Here is a 25,644-nt window from a genome sequence, read left to right on the forward strand (position 1 = left end):
CACGTAAGTCCGGTCTCACACAAAACCTTTTGTAATCCAATAACAATTACATTGTACAATGCAATTAAACCCCTAATGAAATTTTTATAAATGAGCGAGGGTAATCGAAACAAAATAGGAGAGAGCCATGATGCACCATGATTCCACCAAGACATTGCAATTTCACCATCATGGTGCACCACGTTGGACTATCATGCCACCAAATGATCAAGAAGTGTTTGATTCCACAAAAAAAAAAAAAAAAAAAAAAAAATAAAAAAAAAAAAAAATAAAATAAAAAATAATAAAAACTCCTTCCTTCCTATTTTTCCTATAGTTAAGTTTTCAGGGGAATTAACAACATTGAAGCTGGGCCGTGGGTATTAGAGTAAGAGTAAGAGGAAGAAATCAATATGTTTAATGGATTCAAGACTTAAGAGTATGAAGATGAAAGGAAGAATGGAGACAAGACCGGGAAATCAGAAATTACAAAGGATTTACCTGGTCATCCGGTTACCGGTAAAATAACATAATGAAAATTGATGTAAATACAAGGTTGACGTGTTTAGAAATAATCAAAAGGTTGACATAATAAAAGCGGACGGCCAAAAGATTGACCTAATATTTACAATTTTCCTACTTTTTATTCATACAAAAAGATTTCCCATGAATACTAATGGCTACATTTGGTTATCAAATAAATAACATAACCTTAATAGAGCAAAATCAGCAAATAGAAAGGGTTAGAGCGAGTACATGTTGTGTGAAGTTACTTCATATCTCTTTGGATGGTGTTAGGCTAGTGCTACTTCATCCATTAACAAAATTGAGGAATATTAGTCATACGTTTGACCATCAATATCTTAAATCATGATTTAACAAAAGTTATACTACCTCTATTTTTTTTAGTTACAATTTTGGAATATTTTAGATCTCTCAAATAATACTCCAAAGTTGCAACTAAAAAAAATCTGAGGTAGTACAAAAAATTGGTATTATAGCTGTTTAATATATTAATGAGAATTTGAGAAATTATAGTTGAGATTTATAAAATTAGTAGAGGGTATGTCTGTGGTTAAGCTGTATGAGCCAACATTTCAAAGAGTAATTCTCTTCTGCTATGAGGATTAGATCAGATTTGACAGTAGAACAGAAGCTTACTAGCCTTTAAAGGAGAATCTTCTACTGTAGGTGCAGTGTGGTGGCTACACTGGTTGAAGCTTCATTATCAAGATCTTCATGTACAGAGTCCTCAAGATCGAAGGGTCCAGGGTTCTTCCGGGCATCAACCCTCTCTTCGAATGTACTCCTTAAGTTACAGTTTGCTAAACTTTAAGAAAGATGAGAGATTAAGGGAAACTTTGGAAATGTTTTAACATTATGGGAAGTTATAAAGATACAACAATGAGAAGACAAGTTTTAAAAGCTGATTGAATCACTGATATCACTCAAGCCGAGTTCCAGAGGTATAAAGAGTCACAAAACCCTTGGGTAATAATAGCGAGTATGGAACTACATCATTAGACTACAAATACTGGATGTCGCCAACTATAGTTTCTGCAGTCTATTCTTCAATGCATATATTTGGAAAGCACCCCATTGACAGCTTCACAATCCTCGATACACCGAGAACCATGCCTGACCCTGTGAGGATGATCCCTGAGGCACTCTCTGCATTACTAGTTTCTCTTGAAAAGATCAATGCTTCTGTGCACACAGATGATCACAGTAAGACAATCGCAAAATTAGAAATCGGAGATTTAGAAAACAATGTCACAATAACACCGGGACAATTTTTTGACAGTAATTTTTTTGGTAGAAGCATTGACAATCAAAGAAACAACCCAAGGCAGAGATATTCATAGTTTCAGGCATTGTATTCTTACAGAAACTGCTGATGATCTTTTCGGTGCAGTGGATGCACATACAGCTGCAGGTTTATTCCATGTAAGACTTGACAAATAATAGACTTGAATATATGTCAATCTAAGTATGACTTCCATCCAACATCTCCAATTGTTTTCTTCTCTTCCTTTTTCAGTCAGCTGAACTGCTGGTAATTCTCTGGTGGAATTTCCTTGTTCAATTCTCCAACAATAAATATAATTATATGCATCCAGTTCTCAAAGCTTGTCGGCCTCTCCTTCTCTTTTGCTTTAGCACTTTCAACCACCCATGTATTCATGACCTTCACGAGTAAATAAAGCTGCAACTTAGAATACTATTTTATGTCATATGAGATAAACAATTAATGCACCTAAAACCTGAACCAACATCTAGGAAAAAGAGACCCCCCCCCCCCCCCCCACCAAAATAAATAAAAAAATTAAAAATCATGGCCCTGCCATTGAAGAACAGAGTTCCACGGTATAAAGATTTTTGAAATTTGTATCACAATATCTGCAATAAAATTCTCACTTGGCACTAAGGTAAGGTATCAATAAAATGCTTCATTAGTTCTAAAGGGAATAGCTTGCACTTTCAAGGAAGGGACTAGAGTAGGAGTCATGGAAAATAAAATTTTTAAAAAGTGGCAAAATTACTCTAATTAGCACCTTGTTTTAACTAGTAGAACAAGAGGAAGCAATGATTGATAAACTTCTTTTGGCATAAAAATATTACGGATGAAACTCAGCATCACCCCCCCGCACCCCCCCCCCCCAACAAAAGAAACACTATACATTCTTTCATAAGTCCCCAAGATGACCAAATTACCATTATTTTATTTCTCCAAGACCTTCAAAATATCCCTATGGCATGCACTACAAGCTCGTAAAGACACATTTTTAGGGAGACGGAATAAAGTCTACACGGGAACACATGTGAAAAAGGGGGAGAGTTTGAACAACTTGCAACTCCAAGTGAGCTTCCATCTCAAAGCCAATAAGTAATGCGAGAAACAACCCCCCTAAATCATATAGGGATCACTATCACTTCTAATCCTCAGTGTAGCATGCCCACATGTGCAGTGTTGGATCTCTGAACAAAGAGGTATAAAACACAAACAAGATGCCAAAAATGTACTAATCCATTTGTCAAATAATTAAGGTGGCAAAAATACAATCTTATAGGTGCAAAGGGAGAAACCAAAATCTGTCGAAATAAGGAAATTAACCATGCTGTTCCTCTTGATCTCCAATGCAACTGTGAGTTACTGAGGGGCAAAAACTTATACAATTAACTGTATCTGAAACCTGTATCACTTTTCACAGCCATACTGATCTTTAGGTTGCCACTAAAGAGTGACAATTGAAAGCAACAAATAGTGCTATAACTGATGAATTAGACTAAACATGACAGTCAGATTATAAGACCATTGATATTTCCCTTTTCCCTTTTCCCTTTTGAAACAGATACTATGACAAGTAGTTATCAGCTGATACAAAATTTTTTGACTAATTTCAACAGTTAAAGTTCCAGACACATACTGAATCGATCAATATCATAGTACGAGAAATGTGAAATAAAATGGCCAGTTAAAAGCTAAGGGTTGTCCCAGGCCAGCCCACTGAAGAGGACAAGGACTCAAAGAAACAATATGTGCTCTGCATTGCCAGGTTTGCTGCAGTTCTGTAAAATAGACTACAGGATTGTGGACTTGCCCCCCCCCCCCCCCTCCTTATTCTGAGAACCTCAAGCCCAAGTACACTATCACAGTTTTCAAGATGAAATTACCAGTCATAATTTCTCTTTGACATGGCCCAATATGGTGCCTTCCTTTCCTCACTATGCTAGTTCATTGAGCATTCCACACTTGATATTCAGCATGCCTGGCAAACACTTTTCTATCAGAAATAAGCTGCTTGTGCAATCCTGGTTCAAAAGAAGTACAGTAGTTTTCAGAAACAATAATCAAACAAAGTGAACTGTGATATTACAGTGCCGAATATTAAATTTAATAGGCACTAGGCAGTAACATTGTTGATGTTCTGTCTTAATTTTTATGCTGTCTCCTGTCTTCACTTTTGCTACTTCAAACATTCTCATATAAATTACAATTAAAAAGGAAATATACTTTTCAGTGGATTCCTTGTAGAAGCTATACAAAAATCTGAGATGAAGCCACAGGTCAAACTTATTCTCTGTATTTAATATCATCTGATATGGTTAAATTGGAGGATCCAATTCTCTAAGATAAACCTACTAGGATATTGTACATGCTAATGGTATGGCTTTTTTTTTAAAAAATTTTCTTCAGGTCCTTGAATTTAAACTAAAAGAAAAAAAAAAAAAAAAAAAAAAGAGGATCATGAAGGGATTAAGATTACAGCAATTATTGAGTGCGCAAACCATAACCGAGCAAATTACACACATTTACTCATTGACCCAAGCAGTAAAGATATAGAGCCTGTTCATGTCAGGTTCAGTTTGGATCATATTGGTTCAGGTCATAGTCAGACGCTGGGTCATGAATCATTCAACTTAGGTGATGTCATATACTCATATTGGCGTCAAGTGCTAACACAAAATTTAAAAAAAAAAAAAAAGAAGAAAAAGAAAAAAAGGGGAGTCTAGTACAGGCTAGCTTATTAAAAAGCAATCTATACAGTCAAAGTTGATCTTTGGATCAGGTAAGAGTTAAAAACACTTCACACAATTCAATTCATCTAAGTTCTACCCAACACCCTCAAAATAACAGAGTAACAGGCAATGATATTATGTGGACATCTTGAGAAATAAAAAAAAAAAAGGGTAACACTATTGTTGTCAACCAGAAACAAAAAAAAAGGTAACACTATTGTTGTCAACCAGAAACAATTAAATTGATGAAGAGACCTAATCCCAAACTTCCAGGTCCAAACCCAACTTGACCTAGAATGACCAATTGCCAATATGACCCAAAAGTGATAAAGCCCAGACTCAAACACTGGATTGGACAGATCTATCTTATTCATCGTCTTTCTTCTTTTTTTAAGGGTTGGGGTGTCCAAACTACAAAATATTAAAATACCCTGGTTTATACACAATAATTTGCCAATTTAAACTGTCACACGTCTCACACGCAGACCATAGATCAATATAGACGATTGATGAAATTAAAGTGACTGACGAATTAGTTGCAAATTTTTATAATTTAAACAAAAGAAGATAGGACCAAAGTCATTAAATAAGAAAATTTGTCAAAGCTTACACCGAGATTGTAAAACAATTACTAATTTGCAACAAGAATTTCTCTAGAATGACACTTTTTGTAATATCGATAAGTTTTACTATGCAAAGTAGTTGGAGTAACTAGTATGTACTTAAGTTAACATTAGCTACAGACAATGAAAGATGGACCATGGCTGGGTAGCATGATAAGGTAATTTAAGAGAACTAGTATCTTGGAGAAGAAAGCGTTTTCATTGGCTTTACAACTTTCAAAACCACTACCTGGTATTACAGATGTGGCGACCAATTACGCTGAACATCTATATTAGACTTAGTTTTAGGGGATGATCGCCAATTCCTATAACAACCTTAATCAACTTCCACCCTCTATTCTCTTAAATTTTTTTTTACCTTCCCACCTTGCTTTTTACTTAGGCCTGACATCCAACTAGAGACTTCAGCCGCCAGAGGAACTTGCAACAGCAGCAGCCATATCACCGAAAAAGTTTTCATATAATACACTATAACTAGTTTGTGGCGCAGGCGATGCATGGGGTATAATTACAAAATATAAGTGAACAATTATAACTATTGAAAGTAAATAAACGCTCTCAAATTGAAATTTTGTACAAAATGAAAGCATTTAGCGTATTATAATTGAATATGATGCATAATTAATAGATAGCAAAGTTGGTAAGAACATTGATTCATTTGTTATTGGCTTGTGTTCAAACCTTGTGACAAACATTTTTATTGCCATTGAAACATGTTTATAGTAAAAAAGATGATGTGGCATATTATGGTGATGTAACATACTTCTAATATATGTGAAAGGTGCCACGTAGCATATATCTTGTATTAGGAACGCTTTTTAATATATAAATAGATATAGATTTCTCAAGTACCTCTGCATCTACATTAAAGTTTCATTTGCTCAATGCACACATAATTTAGGAAAAAGAAAAAAGTGAGATTTGGTTAGGATCGTTAAGCAATATCTTTACTTACGCATTTCAAAAAAAGACAAGGTGTTTTTTTAGTGTCTTTTTTATTAGCTTTCAGGATTTTTTTTTTCCTTCTATTTATTTAGCCAACCAATCGAAAAAACTTATTTGGTGACTCTTTCAACCAAGCTAAAAAGCCAACTTTTAGGCCATAATGAAAAAAATTCACTTGAATTAACTCGTATTGATAAAGACACGCTCTCTCGTCTTAAGTTTCCTCTATCTCTCATTCTCAATAAAGTCATTATATAATGAATGCATTTAGACTCCAAGTCCTACGGCTTCTAGGCCAAATCGGTTTAAAAGTATTTCCTCAATTATTTTATTGGTTGTAAACTTTTTGTTTCACATTTGTCAATGCATTATTTCAACCAATAATATTTTTAACTATGCATTTGTAAAAAATAAAATAATAAATAATAAATTTTGATATATTACACATCAAGATGAATCTAATAAAATTCTATAAACTTTTTGTTTTTCACTTTTGTCAATGCATTACTTCAACCAATATCAACTTCAATTATGCATTTGTAAAAAATAAAGGTTATATTTTAATAAAGCACAAATTGAAATGAATCTTATAAGATCTCATATGACGATGTTTTTCCTTATGTACAATCATAAAATGTAATTGATGTGCAGTATGTATAGAGTGTACACTTTAAAAAAAGTTGTAAAGTAAAAATAAATATATAAAGTATACATCCTCTTTATTTTTGAAGAGAAGTTATTGTGAAGTTTGGCTCACCAATGGCTTTGTGAGACAAACCCAAAATAAGGAAAATCCAACCTTTAAAAATGGTAAATAATCATATGACATATCATCCGTTAATAATATCATCCCATTCACTTAATCATATCATCCATCCTATATACACTTATATATACATATCATCCAAATAAAAACTGATAAGACAATTAACCATGTCATCCAACCAATTAATCATATCATCCATCCAATCTACACACTTAAGAATATCATCCTAGTAGTTACTGATATCATCCAACAATTAACCATATCATTTAACCAATTAATCATATCATCCATCCAATCTAGACACTTAAGAATATCATTCTAGTAGTTAGTGATATCATCCAACAATTAACCATATGATCCAACCAATTATCAATCATCAACCTTAGACACTTAACGATATCATCTTAAGAATTAATCATATCAACTAAACACTTAAGGATATCATCCAGATAATTAATCATATCATCTAGCCAAAACATTTCTTCTTTAAAGCCATACTTGGATTAGGGGTAATAAAAATCAAGCTAGGAAAACCATAAGTGATTAGAGGTGGTGTTGTAGGGAGATAAGGTGTTTATAAACGAAATAAAGTATTTGTGACATGAGGAAAAGAGAGAGGCGGAGGAATCATTATCTCATAGTGAGGATTATAATTATCCACCCTCCTCCTAGTGTAACCATTACCCCCCAAAATGAGGTAAAAGTTTCCCTATCTTCCACCTATCACCACATCACCATTACATAAGACTCCTTGCAATCACTCCATCACTATCTCCTCCTCCCCTATATTTACATTCATTTTGTTTAGTTTGACTTTTATTACTCTAGTCACTCTAGTAACACATTACGCTCAATCCAAGCGTGCCCTAAATATGATTAATATCATTCAGACAATGAATGATATCACCCAACCACGACTACTAATATCATCAGACAATTAATCATATCACCAAACAAATAATCATGTCATCCAACCAATTAATCATATCATCCAGCCTAAACACTCAAAAGATATCAATAAGAATTTCACTCCAGAAGTAGAGTCGAATGACAAGTGCATCATTAAGAATCAAGACCGTATCCACAAATGCTTTGAAATTTGAGGATACTTTAGTAACATGTAGTGTAAACTCAAGTATAGTGACTTCGGTCCAAATGTACTGACAAGGGCTGCCATCGTACCACCACTACCATACCGCCACTCTTCAGCCACCACAACCACCTAGCTGCCACGGTACCACCACTACCTCGTAACAACCACCGCCGCCTACTCGATCAAAACCACCCACACCTTTAACCATCCCCTTTGGCCCTCACCGTACAGGGACTTTTTTCCTACAACATAGAGAATTAGCGAGGCAATCGTACGATAGTCCTAAAAATTTTGAGCTTGATCTTTCTCTCACCTAAATTATCAGTGATTTATGTATTAGGTGGAGTGGATTAGAGATTTGGAGTGGAGATAGGGGAGGGGAGTGCAACAAGAGTGTTTGGAGGTAAGAGATTATTTGGGCAAATATGTGAAGGGAAAGGTCATCTCACTAATTGTAAGCCTCACCTAATATTTTGTGTTTTTTAAATTGCGCCATTTTAGACTTTTACACTATTCACACAATAGTTTTTGACCATATTTTGTCATTTATTAGTGAGTAAAACATAGTTATGTAGGATGTAGTAAGATTCATCTCGATATCTACTCTTCAAATATCAATTTTTTTTTTTTTATAATTTTTAAATATATAAAGATATTAATCGTCAAATTGATGCATCGGCAAGCGTGAAAGATAAGGAGAGGAGGAAACCTAGATTAAATCCAAGCACTATCAGTGAGAATTGTTGACTTTAATCACCAAATTTTGGTGTAACGTAGGAAGTTAAATGGAAATTTCCATAAAGAGTTTACAAGATAATTTCTCAAAACATGGTCCTTTCAAAAGGTAACTTATGACCAACTTTCCTAATAATACAACTAGATTCATCTCAAGATATCTATATTATCATTAAAGAGCTGTAGGATGAATGAAATGCTTCCAAAACCCAAATCCCCACTTCATAACTACACTACTTTTTAATGGCAATAATGATATTGGAAATATGATAACTTCAATAAAGGAGGAAGATTGAAAAATTTCATATACTCAAAATGGAAAATGTGAAACCTCATAATCCTTTAACAAAATTCAATTACACTCCAAATAGGAAACCAAGAAATTGGATACAAGGAAACATCAATAAAGCATAATCAATATTCAATCAAGATAATAAAATAAATGACATAAATTCGAACTCAGGAAAAGAAAAGATAGGAATTTTCATCACCTTAAAATAGAAATTTAAAAATATAACAATGCCAATACAAACAAAATTTAAGAGAAAGTAAAACCAAGATGATTTCAAAATTCGTATTCATACTCTCTAATATAAAGCAAAAATAGAGACTAATATTAAAATTTAACAAAATACTTTATAATATTAGTTTAATCATTAATATAAATTTTTTAAGGCCATGTAATCTTTGTTCTGTAAAAATCCTTCTCTAATGATTTAAATTCCCTTAACACCTTAAAAAAAGTTTTAATGGAAAGGAAAAAAAATACTTTATTTAATCCATCTCTAGTTTTTTTATTTTTATGAAAGATATATCGCAAATTGTTTAATAAATAAAAACTTCCTATCTTCTTTTATGTTCTAATCACTAAAACACGCAAGTTAAGAAATTATTGAAAAAGGTGATACAGTGTAAGATAAAGTAAGAAAGAGAATGTAAAAAGCTAGATAGATGGTAAAAAAAAAAATAAAAAAAAAAAAAAAAAAAAGATGAATAAAGTAAGAGAGAAAATGTAAAAAAAATGAGGGTTGTAAGAAACTGGTGAATAAAAGTAAGAGAGCATATGCCAAAAATAGAATAAAAAAAAAAATAATAATAAATAAAAAAATAAAAAAGAACAGACTAAATGGAAAGTGAGTAAAACAAAACAGAGGGAGTACAAGCTAGGATATTTTAAATAAAGAACATTAAATTTTGTTTAAGTTACTTATTAAATTCGGTAGTAAAGTGATTTATAATCATCTAGTTTTCCTTTTAAAAAAAATAAATAAAATTTGAATGCATAGGGAAAAACTAGTACTTACATATAGCAATTACTCCATATATGTGATAAAATATATCCTGGAGTATTTTGTAGTTTGTGCACTAGCAGCCAAAGAGATAAAAATATGCTTTCCTATAAACTAAGTTGGATGCTACTACCACCACCACCACCAATATTATGTTTTCAGATCACAGAATGTCTACAAAATAATTGCTATGCCATATGTGTGGTCCAAGAGAGAGTAATGTGCAAAAACATAGCACCAATAGTTGAAAGAGATAATGCTAGATTATTGAGTCTCTCTCCATCAGTAACTTTATAATACTAGAATAAAGACTAAATATTATCCTAACTTCCTTACTACAGAGAAAAATATAGTAGTAGAGACCAGTAGAAAGCATGAACAAATAGAAGAACGACAAGAACCACAAATACAAAACGATATGTTTTTTAAGTTTTGTTTGCTTCATCTGACTTTGTTCGAAATTATTTTATATCATCTAAACATATATTATTTTATTTGAACTTAAGTGTGTTGTCTAAATTTTTTTTAAAGTTTATTTTACATGAACCTATCTGAGCTTTTTATTTAGTTGAACTTAATTTGTATTTGAATTTTGATATTAAATGTCAGAACTTCTCAAAATAACATAACCTAAGTTAAAATAAGATGAAACAAACAAACAAACCCTTAATTATATCCATCAGTTAGAAAAAAAAAAAAAAAAACAAACAAACAAACAACAAATTTGAAAAAATAGGCAAGTGGTTATGGTTCTCTACTCATATACCTAATGTAGAGTCTTTTCAAACTTAAAATAAAATACCTACTGTACTAAGAATAAAGCAATTTAAGAGAAGATCTTACATTAGATTCTAATTTTAATGATCAAAACCAAATGTAAAGACTTTTTTCAATAAAAGGACTCGCTTTCAATGTTTCTGGAAATATTATTTGGTTGTATAGTATAAAGGAATATAACTGGAACCTTTTTATAAGATCTAAGAGACAGAGATAGTCAATTTGTTTCAAAGCACCTAGCTTTCTTGATTTAGTAAACTTTGACACTTTTAATACCAAAATGCATGACAGTGAAGCTATCTCATTACTAAATATGACAGGGAATCAAGTGGGGTTATGGTATGCACATTATTGCGGCTCCTAATGATCAAAAAAATATAAATAAATCATTTAAAGCAGTGAACATTATTTCAAAGACTCTTTGAGCAACGCAAGAGCTGCTAAATTTATGAAAATGTCTTTATCACACGTAGTCCTTGACAGTAAAGTGTACACTCCTGAGACAAGGACATGCAAGATATGCTAACACCTTTAATTTTCAGATCTCAACAACATGTGAACACAGAAAATCCTATGATAATTTTAGGCAGAATTAACCATTTAGCTTCCGTGATTAGACGTAAAGATACTCCCTAAGTATGGAATCAGTTGAACCCGTTACGAATCTTACAACCTCTAATTGTCACAAGAAAGACCATACCCACTATACTGAATGTTACCTCTGAAAAGATCACTCTCTTTATATGCTCACTACACTAAATTTAATTAAGGCCTCACACGGCACAGTGCTAATACAACTGATTAACCTTGTCAGTCAAACCAGTGCATGCAAAAACAGCTCTTAACAAGGCAGGAAGGGTCTTTTAGGAAAAACAATAACGAACTATAATCAAAGTACAATTATGAAGGATGGACTGATGGAGTAACAAACCAATCCAATCACTGAATGAAGAAGATATGACAAGCCAGATAATTCTAACGAACACAATACTTGGAGAAGCCCAAAAAGGAGCAAAATAGCTCCTTTGTTTCATTGCTGCAGGTTGTGCATGACACTCAATACTATGCTGAAGTGAGATAAAATCATAAAAGCAAGGCATTTTACAAACAGTTCTTAACACTTTTCCAGGATATATTTGTACCTAAACCCCTCGATATTGAAGCCTCTAAGATTTTAATATGATCACAACACTAACGCAAAGCTCAAACAGACTATATTTCATCTAACCCATTGTCTCCGCATAAAAACCATTTCTATAAACTTGTGAAATATCCACATAAGATCCTTCAACTTATACTAAAAGATATACAAAGTATTGTTTCTGAATCATAATCCAATCTCCCGTCAAAAAAATAAATAAATAAATTAATTAATTAAAAAAAAAAACATAATCCAATCACATTATCCAACAAAATGTCACAATTTATTCCTCTTTATCTGATAATTAGCAAAACCAATAGACTCGTTTTAGTGGAGTTTAAGATTGGACAGCAAGAATCCAACCCCCATGGAAGCCCTCAAAATGGAAAGAAAGTAGGCAGAAGTTCAAAAAACATCAAAACAATACCTCAAACCATTAGTTTGGGGTTGATAAAAACTGAACAATCAGTTTCATGGCTGAATGACTGAGACGTAAAGTAACATTACATATCAGCAGATACCACTGAAACAAAGTCAATAGAAAACAAACACTTGTAGATTCACAACTAATCAGACTTAAATGGTGACCAGATCACGTCAACTGTAACTCTTGCAATACTGAAATAATTTAGCCATCACAAATGTGCAACAAATCTCTTGCAATCACAATTTATACACCCCAAACATTTGCTTATCCCAACAATGGCCAGATAACAAAATCCATAATAAATAAACAAATAATATATCAGCTAAGATTATACCAACAATATCTCCACTACATGATTCGAGAAATGGCAATTAATGAGAAAGATAATAGTTAAAAATAAATAATAATAAAAAAAAAAAAAATTGTAAAAGTAAGGTGACCCTCTTTTCGCACAAGCCCAACCAAACTTATAGAATCTGGAAGTTCAAAGGTATCATATTGATGCCTAGTGCTATTGAAATTTTGTTACATTAAAAATCGACCAAAAAGATGAGTACACATAACCCAAGTTTTAAGATTGTTTATTTTACCTTGGTACTTTTAATATTTTTACTCAATTCGTGTTTTAACAACTTAACTAATTTCGTTTGCTAAAATTTTCTCAAACCTTCATGTGTTTTTTACCACTTCTTTAAAACTTTCTTGAATTTTAATCTTGGTTCTCTTTTAAAACCCTCTTAAAATTTTATTTGATGCTCTTTCTTTTTCTCACTTTAAACACCTTTTTTACATACTTTTTCAACTAATTATCTTGTTATGTCCTCTTTTCTATATCGAACGGTTACTTATGATGATTCATATTAGCCAACCCCAAATAATTTCGAGACTAAGGCTTTGTTGTTGTTTTTAGAAATATATACGTCCGCATGGTAATACTCGCGGTTGACTGCACATTCAAAGACAGTAAACCCTCAAGTAGCTAAGAGTATTACCTGTGTACCAGCTACTAACTACGACTTAGTAATTTCCCTGAGAGCATTGAGCTGTCCAATAACACCAAAATAGAATCTCTTACTCCAAATAAACAAATCATATACACAGACAGAAAAGTCAAACAACCATTCCCCCAAGCACTCCCAGAGGAAAGCCAATAAATATGCCCTTTTGTCACATGAAAGGTGCTAAATTCTCTTTCCAAATTTCTCCTTACACCACTTTCAATATTTCACCTCACTCTTACTACTTCAACCAAGATCTTCTGCCACACTAATTCTGTATCATCTCAACTATCAGCTAAAAATCAACACACACATAAATGGATCGGAACCGATTAACGTCCCAAAGTCTTACAGCAGAAGAGTACACTAAACTGGAAGATGTCATAAGCACATGCCACAGTGCTAATTTGCCTCCAAACAAATGCACATCTTTAATAATCCAACGCATAAACGCACCGGCAAACGTTGTTTGGCGGTATGTCCGAGCCTTTGATAACCCTCAAGCTTACAAGTATTTGATCAAGAGTTGCACAATGAGGGGTGATGGAGGGGTAGGTAGTGTGAGGGATATAACAGTAATCTCAGGACTTCCTGCAGAGAGGAGCACTGAGAGATTAGAGATGCTTGATGATCAGAAGCGTATACTAAGCTTCAAGGTCCTAGGGGGTGAACACAGACTTATGAACTACTGCTCTGTCACATCAGTAAATGAAATAAACCACACGGGGAGGGTTTACACCATTGTCTTGGAATCCTACACTGTAGATATACCAGAGGGGAACACAGCAGAAGACACAAAGATGTTTGCTGATACTGTAGTAAAACTAAATCTTCAAAAACTAGCCGAGGTATCAGAGATGACAGCCTCTTGAATGCAGAAGATCAATGGGTGTTGAGTGCAAAATTGTTGAATGACTTGGTCTAAAGCTGGATTTTGACTCTATCAGAGATTTTTCTCTTGTTAGTGGGAATGCTGTTACATCTTGTAAGTTGAATTTTTCCGCACTGTATTAGATAGTTGTTTTAAGCATGCTGATTGGTTGAAAAGTAATATCTCTGATGATCCAGAATACTCTATTTTTATAGACATAACCAATTTGAATTAAGACGGTTCTCTGAAAAAAAAGAAGTCAAAGAGTCTAGGCTGGATGTCTTAGTGGTCTCGAAACCCTTAATTACTCAGCTAGCAGATATAAAACTAGATTGAGATGTGCTTGCTTCTCATACACAATTAGCCTTTGCGCTAAAAAAAGGTTCCTCATAACTAGCAGCATTAGGTCAGTTGACTGCTTCTAGGAAGTTTTTCAGCAAAATAGGATATCATTATATATGAATATACCTCAACTATCTACCATATAATACTATTTCCTAAAGTTATCTAATGATTAACCCTTGGCAAAAGATTCAAGGAAAACATGATCAATAATTTAACCAAGCTTGGATGATCAAGGGCTTTCATAACTGAACACATGATCACATTTTAAATTCAATTTTTTTTACTTATTCAAATTGACAATAATTTGTTCGTGGAATTTTCTTACAGTAGTAATAAATAAATTTATTTGAATTATATTGTTGCGCAGGTCCTAAAACAGTAAGCTCTATTTTTTGCACCTTAAGAGAATTAATTTCACGAGAATTATGTTATAATGCTCATCCAATCATTTGCTCTTGCTACTATGTCAATACAAAAGATCTTAAACTTAAAAGGCATCAAGAAATTCATGTAAAAAGAAAATAAACATTCCTTGTCTAAAAGATATAAAGAAGAAACAACTTTTAGAGTTTTCAATATAAAGACTTTTGAAAGAGATATTTAACTACAAAGAAGATTGAAAAAAGTATAAGTCATGGAATATTTGTTCGCATCAAGTTTACTAGGCAAAATTCATTTGATAGTGAGAACATGCAACTATTAGAAATGAACATATAGTTGATACTTGATAGGTTCTAATAAGTTCAAATTGAATAAAGGTTATCACTTATCAGAGTTCAATTTTCAGCTAAAACAAGTACTAATAAGTTTTAATAAGTTTGATCCAAATTGAAAAGCACACCCAAAAAGATTTACACACATACACTACTATTTATCACATGATTCACATCCTTATCTTATTTTGTTTATGGTAGATACAAAGCACATTCATCAAAGAGATTGTTACCCTTTAACAAAAGTTATTAAGATCTTGAATTAACTACTCATCGTTACACAAAAAAAGGGTATACACCCACTCGATACAACTTGTTCCACAAAATTGGCGAGGTCAAATGTAATTCCATTTCCATTCCCTATTTCATTCACCACGCATATAATTAAAAGGACCATATCTTCCATTTGTTCTCCATCTCCCTATTGGCAAGGTCAAATGTAACTCCATTCCCATAGCTTTTCCGTTACATGTGGAAGAAAATGTTTTGGCAACAAGGGTACATGGAAGGACATGAAGTTTTATACAAGTATATCTATTAAAAATTTGCATTATCTTGTAGTTGTCCAATATACTTATATAGCTCCTAATCTCCCATTGACTTGGAAAGAAAGAAATTTACTAGAATAGTAGAATTATCGACAAGGAGATCAAAGGTATTTCCAGGTTTTGAAAAACAAGTGTCTCATTTAGCCCTCTCAAAGATGTAGAAACAACTCAACAACTATAATATCGTCTAGTAAGATCCTGATTAAGGAGATTACCAAGAGATTACCCTCTATTCTATATAAGATCAAGGAAAACTAAATCAAACTTCTCTTAGCCTTCCTAGATGATTTATTATCCATGCATTAAGGTGAGTGCAAACATTCATTTAAAAAAAAAAAAAATAGATATTTTGAACACAAACATAGAAGTTGCATAGCACAAAACTTTTGAACTTCTTCAAACTTTTAACTTTCTTTTGAATATCTTCATTCCTAATTATGTCCTTAGAAATGTTCCTACACATCCACTTTAACATTAAAAAATCTACACCTTAACATGATCTATCTTAAATGTCCAACATTTCGACTCATAATGTGCCTTAGAGTTTATCCTTTAACTATAAAGGTTTGCAACAATCACACACCTCTCCAATTATTGCTGCTCTCCTCTCTATTTAACCCATTTGAACTTAATCTTGTCGGTCACACCTTCGTCGATATTTTTATTCCCTTGTAGAACTAACACAATGTACTTAAATTACTCACTCTCTACCAACTCCTTTCCATTTAACATTACAATTTCTTTGTTTGACTCCCTTCTAATACTAATATATTAACACTCAATGTACTTCGTTTTCCTCATACTTGGTGTAAATACCTCCATATTCTAACTTTTGCCTCCACTGCTCCAAGATAAAATATCGTCTTACAATACAATACCATCTACAAACAACATGCACCATGGCGTCTCATCATGAGTAGACCTTGTTAATCGAATATTACTACAAGGTAAAATTCGATTGTTTCTTACATTAAGGAAATTAGAGAAAGTGAGTGTTGATGAAGTGAGTGGATATTAGATAAATTTGGATAAAATAGGAGAGATTGTGTAAATAGGTGGTTGGGTGTAAGAAAAAGGGTGGATAAAGAGAGATTGTGTAAAGGAGTTGGTGTATGCATGAAATAAAGGTGGATGAAGCAAGAGAGTAAGTGGAATGGTATAAATATTGTGGACTAAGCGGGTAAGGTAGTAAAAAGGATTTGCCAAAATGCAACTTTCAAAAACAAACAAATATGCGGAATGTTACAAACTTCAGAAACATGGTAGTATATACATTGAATTCATTATTCAATATCGGCAATAATGTAGGATACTATCTCAATTTACAAAATAAGTGCATTAATTGACTTTTTGCACTATTTAGTCTTACTTTGACCATAGCTTTTTGCTAATATATTAAAGCAATAATTAGTAAGATGTTTTTTAGATTCATCTTAATGTAATAGTTTTAATAATCAGCTATTCATAATTTTATAATAGAGAATGAGAGATATCAAACTATCAATGGCCAAACTAATACTTTAGCAAGTGTGTTAGCTAAACTAATGTATAGGGAGTAGCCTTTTGGGACATCCTATAAAGGAATTGTTGGATAATATATTGGTCGTATGGTATAGAGCCATACATGAATTATAATTGTGATGATTAGTCATTCCCCTTGGAACAACTTTAGTTGATGGCAGATTGCAAAAGTCAAGGTATCTCATAAATGATCACTGGGAGTTGTTTAGGCATAGGCAAGACTAAGATTGTTATCCATCCAGGTGGATTGTTGGGTTGTTGATTGAAGAATATTGTTGAGTTCAATTCTAAATATACTCCATCAAAATATGGTGTAAAAACAAGGCCGCAATGTTCTGGTAGAGCCGTATTGTAAAGGATTTTAAATTGCCCAGACCTAAATCGTCCATATCAACAAGCGGTCTTTCAAACATCCACGATCACATCTATTAAATGTTCCAGCCCCAAATCACCAAACATTAGAAGTTACATCATCACTTAAAAATCACTTCCTATTAAGCGATATACTGAAAGATTCCCCATGTCTTCCCACTAATGGCTCTAATCATATATTATACTACTATAATTATTCTAATACCATACAACTACTATAAAATCCTAATGGAACTTTGAAATTGCATACTGCTATGTTACATGGACTCGGATACCATGTCCGGTATGTGTCCAAGAGTCTGACTCGGGCTATTTTGTGAAGAAAAAAAAAAATCCATGTCCGAATGTCGAAGGTCCGACATGGGTACTTAAGGTGAAATGAAGAGTCCATGTAACATAGGCATATTGTGACACGGTCTGCAATCAACACATCATATCCATTCTCTAACACCATGATTGTTCATGCGATCACAACCGAAATTGCATTTTCGAACCATGATGTAAGGAATCCCGAGAAGGTAACTGATGAATTGAATTTAGGTGCAATTTAGAGATATTCTATAAAGGTTAGCATTAGATCAAATTTTGAGCCTTTTGGCCGTGGCATCAAATATATAGGCAACTTGTTATAGCTATTGACCGGGTACTTTTAACCAAAATCCCACATTATTATAGAACACTATGGAAGCTTAAGTAGATTTTGTTTCTTTTTTATTTTTAACCCCCTCTTACCTTAACCGTAAGTTGCATTGTTGATAATATTAGCAGCACAAATATAGAATAGAATCAGGCCTTATCTCAATCAACTTGGAGAGTTCACATTTAGGTATCACATAAATTTGAATGTTAGGATGGATGTGTATGAACATTGTAAAGAATATAATTAATAATGAAAGTATTTGAAAGAAGGTTTGCAAATATTAAGGATGATATAGGAAAGATACAGTTACGTTGGTATGGGCTTGTGAGGTGGTGAAACTTGTAACTTGTAAGGAAAATGGAGATTTATGAACATAGGATTTATAGAAGAAACCAAGGAGGCTAAAATTACTCGAATGAAGGGAATTTAGGATGATATAAATAAACTAGGTTCATAAGAACATATAGTACTTATCTTTTGTAAAAAGAAAAAAGGGAATATAGAAGGAAGACACAATTTATTAGCCAATTTATATATTTTCTTTGTTCGGAAAAGCTTCTTGAATTCATCAATTTCCAACATTTTAAGACATATTTAACATAAACCTATTAAAGATCATTAAAAACAATGAATCAGCCACTTCTTTAATATATTGGGCGGCAGCACATCTCCCTTGCTCTCAAACTAAAAAGGTGCACTTATACACATTATCAGCATCACATGATCACATATATGTGCATGCGCACACACAGGATGATTTACTGGCAAACAGAATAAGAAATATGGCTACATAGCTACTTCTACACAAACATACCTCCAAGTTATCCATCAAGAAAGGGCATGTGCTTTTATGTGGCGTCTACATCAGGAATCTCATCGGAGTAATGTAGGCATTTAATAATCACCGATTGATTCAATCCAACGTCATGATGCCAAATTCCAAATGGCCAAAAGTAATTGATGTGGTCTTAAAAACCTACATAAGCAAGAGCCAATATGATCCCTTTTATAAAATTAATTAAGTTAATAGAGAAACTCATAGCATATAATTGTAAAGTGCTTATAATTTGTGGTACTACCTTAGCAGAATGTAGATAATAATAGCAACTTCAGACCGGAAAAATAATATATGTAATCCAATCTAGTAGCTAAAGGGTAAAACCAAATCAAGCAGGCTATAATAGAATAGTATGTTTGAATGCTGCCTATGAGCACAATGACACACAAAAAGATAATTTATTTGCAAAGATCATAACATGCAACTGGAAATATTAACTACACAAACACATTGCAAAAATAATCATTCATTAGATCATCTCTGCCTTTAACGGTATTCATTAGATCAAGATTAGCTGAATTTTCTTTTGACCATATAGCGTATGCATTTGATCTTCCCAAGTCCATATGCGACAAATTCAAAGGATATATAGCTTAACTTGGAAAACAAGTCATTCAATCAGATTCAGTTCAAATCATAGTTAAGTGATGAGGTCATTTTATATGGTTTCAAGTAGGCCTGGTAATCTAGTCCAGATCGGTGTGGGTCAATAGCTAGGCGGATCATAATAGGCTCGGGTGAAGCCGATTATGCAAATCAATGATGGGAAGGTTATTAAATAAGCATGGAAAAACAAAAACGGAAAGAGACAAGAGAAAGCACTAATGAATACAAACCCTACATGTAATTTTTTTTTTATCATAACTATTTTCATATAAAAGTTTGTTGGGCAATTATATTGACCTAGTCCATTAGAATCCTATCCAATAAGATTCCATTAAATTGACCCTAAACCTATACCCATTGAATCACCTTCTCCAATAACCAATACAAGTTTAGAGTCATATTTGGATGAATTGTCATTTATCACATCATCAACAATCATTCAACATTAGCTACATTAATTTTAAGGTATATTTCATTTCTGTATCCAAATTCTGGCCAAATATGGAAGCCATATGCTTAGTGCAGAAATTATTAATTTTAACCAACTTGCTACTTAATTTTTATTAGAATATGGTTGTTCCCTGTAATATCCAGCCCATTCCCATTCCCTATATTGACCCATTCCTGTGACTCAGCATCTCCTTTTGATGATTTTGTCAGCACTATTTTTAAAGCAGCCTTCTTTTGAAATCAAAATTCTCTTCAGCTTATTTCAATGAAAAAAAAAAAAAGGAAATTTGCAATGACTTCCCCACTAGAAATTCATTTCTCATGAGTATTAGATTAGATAGAAGTGTAGGACAAAATGAGAAACACACAAAATGGAAACCGTTTACATGAATAAACAGGAAATTAAATCTACAGATTATGACATCCAATGAAGAGCATATTATGTCATACCCTCCTTGAGACATCTATTGAAACACTTATCAAACAATCAATTTTCTGCCACCTAACTCCACATAATAAGAGTACATCATATTTGTCGTGTTTCTTTTTAGCTAGCACGTTTCTTTAGTCATGTTTGTCCATGAATTAACTTCGATGATTAATATATTTATTTAACAATAAGCGAAAAAGTTGATATATTGAAATATATATCGAGACGATCTATCAAGATCCCACATGTCACATGATTATGTTTTATTATCATGTATGAATCACAAAAGACAATGAAAGGGGGATGTGTGAATCGTGCAAAAGTCAAAATGTGCCAATAAAAAAGAAACAAAGGAAGAAATACCACACAAGTTTAATGACTCTTTTTATTTTTAATGATATAAATTGACAAGAAAATAAGACAAAGATTAAGTTTTAATCTACTGCTTCAACTTAATAATTCATCGGCACTTTTGCCCAATCGATCATCATTCTTCAATTTTACATAATATAAAACATCCTGGCTTACTATGAATTTATATTTGCTTATCACAAAGTCTGCCAGATAATTTTTTCAAGAGAAATAACAAATATTAACGTACTAGCAAAAAATTCATCAAATAGTCAAACCCCAAATTTTATTTTTTAAAAAAATTAAAGAAGAGCAAATGCAATCCACTTGGGAATTGTCCAAAAACAAAGTAGTATGCTGGAAAAGAATATCATAAATACACAAACATTCTGGAAGAAGCTTGGTTAACTTTCTAAACCTTGTTTCAAAAGTTAAACTATTCGGTAAAATCCTTTAGCAAGCGCAATATGCATGATATACATCCTATCATTGGCAGTTTGGCACTGACCAGATAAATTGAAAATAATAGACCATACTAATGCCTTTAAGCTTTGTTACTCGCAACCTAGAATTTATTGTATACCATAGGAAAGTAGCAAATATAGTAGACCATGTAATTCTTAATGATAGCTACATAAAAAAAGAGCAGTAGTGAGGAATTACCACATTACAAAAGAGTGAAGTCTGCTTCAATTTTCATCACTTGGTGCAGAACTGGCCTGATCACCGGCTCTAACAAGTTATACAAGAATGTAAGTAAGATATTCGTCCTGTAAAAGAATGTCCAAAACAAGAGAATTCTGATAAGATTATATAAAAACAGTATATTTGAGGCAGTAAATCCGAAAAGGTGGAGACTGTGAAATAAAGGATAAAAGAAACCATACACAAGATTCCTTCAAAATAAAAGATGCCATATACAGAAAAACAGATACAAATCGCTGAGGCATAGAACAAAAGGCAAATAAACATTGATTTCTACATAGACATTTTAGGCGAGCTAGAGCATACCAAGCAAGAAACATAACCAGTTTAGGTCCAAGGCAACTTAAAAAATATCGAATGTATTGGTGTAAATAATATCAACAAGAAAAAAGGCAATGTAAGGTGCACAATTCATAGTAGTCATGAATTTAGTAGCCCATAAATATGATACAGATATGCTACAACAAACTAACCCAGGTACCGGCACACCAAAGTGACCAAAACTGTCCAAGAAAGCAACAACTGAAGAAGAAAACTAATAATCTTACTTAAATGTTCGAAATCAAGTTCACTCATGACCTCATGTTGCCAGCCATGAAACATGGATTTTCAGTTAATTGCAACTATTATGCTATATATTTAGCTAACCAGTCTTCTGCTTTTTGCATGGCCTACTGGCTAGTCTGCTCACATTTTACCCTCCTTAGGTTTACAACAACTCCGTAAAAAAAAAAAAAAAAAAAAAAAAAAACATTTACAGCATTGTCTAGATTAGAAGACACTACGATTTAGTTTCCTTTTTCCCAGTGAAAGGCCGGAGGCACCACAACATTGAGACTTTACCAAGATCAAATATAGGAGCAAAAAAACCGAGTAAAGTTGATCCAACCCAAAAGCACAACCAAACCTACAACAATATTGAAATTGAGGGTCCTGAACACAATTTTTAAGTTTTTAACCCAAAAACTTGAAGATCACTATACATAATAGATTTAAATGATACCATGACAACTAAACCCGAAATTACACGACCTTACATAGTTAATCCCTTCATCGTATCTGACATGCCTACCAGAGTATAACAATGAATATATAGCTAAATTACATAGACATTTGTACATGTATATCAAAAATCAAATACCTTACAAGCTTCTTAAAATTATGTATACAAAACCATGTGATACAAAATAAGCAGACAGCTATGAAATATTGCTATGTGCAATTGAATTTAGTTAAATGTATTGAATGTGTAAGTGACAATGTCACAAGAATTATATACATACATTCTCAAAAACTAAAATAAAATTAAAAATAATAAATTTGCACTATATGATAAAATATCCCCAAATCCCAACATCCTCAAATCTAATAAAATTCATATGTCGGCAAACAAAGGCACACTTTAGAACAATGTTAAAATACCCACTTGATTAAACTAAAGAAAAATTCTTCCTTTTTTTTTTTTTTTTTTTTTGAATTCTGATCATAAATCAGCACAAATCAACTGTTTCTAGAGACCACCCAGAAATTAATTGTTCCCCATTTCAAAAAATCTACACATTACACAACCCAAAATTGAAAACTACAGTAGTACTAATGTTGGAAAATGGGTTAAATCTGTTGTTTTATATTTTAGGATAAAACCCAATAGAATTTGAACAACATGAATATCAATTCAAATAAAATAATATCATTCCAATTAAATAAAACATATAATAGGACGATGTTAGAGTACATTAATCCTAGATTAACCCTAATCAGAAAACATTAGAATAATCAAAATTAGAAGGTACCTGAGGAAGATGTCGGCAAGACGAGCGTAACCCATGTGGCTTCCAGTAAATAAGATTGTATTAAAATAAAGTGGGAATGAATGCTTAAAGCCTGGGATTCTGGGCTCGCCGACCTCCTCTGTTCCGCTTGCTTTCGGTGGGGATGATCTGCATTTCTGCAGCTCATTGTTACTGGGCTGGTTTTTCTCACTCCATTTTATTTTTGGTTGAGGGCAAGGAAACGGTAATTCCTAATGGCTACAACCTCCTGTAGCAATAACTACCAACGCCCTCCCTGAAATTACAATAAAACCCTTACCTACACCCCACTAACCATATAGTTACCTGCACAGCTGCACTTACTCCCTACTAACCACGGTAATTGCAAAAAAAAAAACATCATTTCAAAACCATTTTCGACAAATACTCTCTCATCAAAACCAAAAACTCGCAAGAAACTCACTACAAATTGCTTCAAAATTACTGCAAATTGCATTAAAACTTCTAAAAATGTCTGACATTCGAGATGAAGTTCTTCAATCGCAAACAGACTCCGAAAAAAAAGAGTAAGAATATTTGTTCATTTTAGTAGAATTTTGAGTGTAAACCCTAGATTTTATATTTTAATTTGCGATTTGATATTCTAAAACAAAATCTACTATTATTACACTTATTTTTGTGCAAAATAGACTAAAATCTAATATATTTGGTGGTATTTTTGTAGAAACGAAACAGAGAAGAACACTTCAAAGGATCTATTGGAGAAGACGGTTGCTGAACAAATGTTAATTTTCGATAAATGTTCATTTTCATTTTGATAGATATTCATTATGATATTAGTATATGATCATTTACATTCTTACCTTACATCTACTAGGGTTCATTCTTGAGAGAAGATATTACCCTAATTTTGTTTATGATCTTTACATATTAATGAATGTTTACTGGTATTTAAACATATGTTTATTTGAATGTAAATACGTACATGTTCATTCTCATATTGAAAATATCCACATACACTATAATAATACATGTTTAACATCATATTAAATTATATGCTGATAAGCGTCATTTGAATATTATATTACATACATTTTAGCTCTAATATTAATAGATGCTTATTCGAATTTGATACATAGATATTCATTTGGATATGTGTAAATTCACACATATATTAATGTTTGTTCATTCACATGTCAAAAAATGTTTAAAAATAAATCACATATTGTTCATTCATCATAAACCTTTGATGATTCTATTTTAAAATATGAATTCTATTTTAAAAAATGTTTAAAAATAAATCACATATTGTCACTTACATCATGGAGTTATATAATTCTTAATTGATTTTTTTTTTAAATGTGAATAAAATACAATCGATCCTCAACTCTTAAAAGATATAATAACAAGTGTCCCTGTTCAACAAGACATGTCTACAATTACAAGGTATAATAATATTTTATAATAGATTATATGTTCATTTTGACATGATTTTTTTTTTTTTTTTTTTTGAAATTCTTTTGATATATATATATGATTGTTCATTTAAGTATAAAAAATGTTCATTTCACTAACACTTTGATATAGATTCTTTAGGTTCATGTAACATAATTGAATGATAATGTTCATTTACGAAATTCAAAAATATTCGTTTTAGTATGCAGTTATGTTTATATGCAGCCTAAATCATAAAGTTTCATTCCTCTGAAATAATTTGATCATATATGAAATTCAAAATGTTCATTTATATATAAAGTAATGTTCATTTTTAAATACATATTTGTATTGGTTCATTTTGGTATGCATATATGATCTTCCAGATTGAGAGTAAGGAAGACAATTGTGGAGACATGTAAGTGTGTAATCTACATGATTTGAAAGTGTTTATTTGATTAGTCACTTACATTATAGAGTTTGTAATTGTTAATTGATTTTATTTTTTTTAAAAAAAATTATGTATGAATAGAGATGACGATGTGTATGAATAGAGATGACGATGATATTCTTATTCAATCAATAGTGGATAAAATACAAAAAGAGCACCAAGCTAAATCTCATTTAGTTGATCCTAAACTTTTAAAGTATATAATAACATCAATTGGTCGGTCCTGTTGAAAAATATATGTATGCAATTGCAAGGTATAATGATCATTTATAATAGACTACATGTTCATTTTGACATGACGTT

The 25,644-nt window shown here is 32.2% G+C and overlaps 1 long non-coding RNA gene and 1 pseudogene across 2 annotated transcripts; one reads left to right on the plus strand and one right to left on the minus strand.

Annotated features, from left to right (window-relative positions):
* Window positions 1-1,396: 1,396 nt before the first annotated feature.
* LOC145587875 (uncharacterized) lies at window positions 1,397-23,719 on the minus strand. Of its 2 annotated transcripts, none has more exons than XR_014101465.1 (6): window positions 23,478-23,719; window positions 21,643-21,749; window positions 19,119-19,280; window positions 3,655-3,792; window positions 1,866-2,167; window positions 1,397-1,686 (listed from the first exon to the last, which is right to left on the minus strand). It is a non-coding gene; the product is annotated as an uncharacterized LOC145587875 (long non-coding RNA). The 2 variants fall into 2 exon arrangements; XR_014101466.1 differs by having other exon boundaries at window positions 21,643-21,711; window positions 23,478-23,718.
* On the plus strand, window positions 13,576-14,354 carry LOC145587874 (abscisic acid receptor PYL2 pseudogene; annotated as a pseudogene).
* Window positions 23,720-25,644: the final 1,925 nt, after the last annotated feature.

The sequence above is a fragment of the Chenopodium album genome, chromosome 17, assembly GCF_948465745.1.
Source record: "Chenopodium album chromosome 17, dcCheAlbu1.1, whole genome shotgun sequence".
NCBI lineage: Eukaryota > Viridiplantae > Streptophyta > Magnoliopsida > Caryophyllales > Amaranthaceae > Chenopodium > Chenopodium album.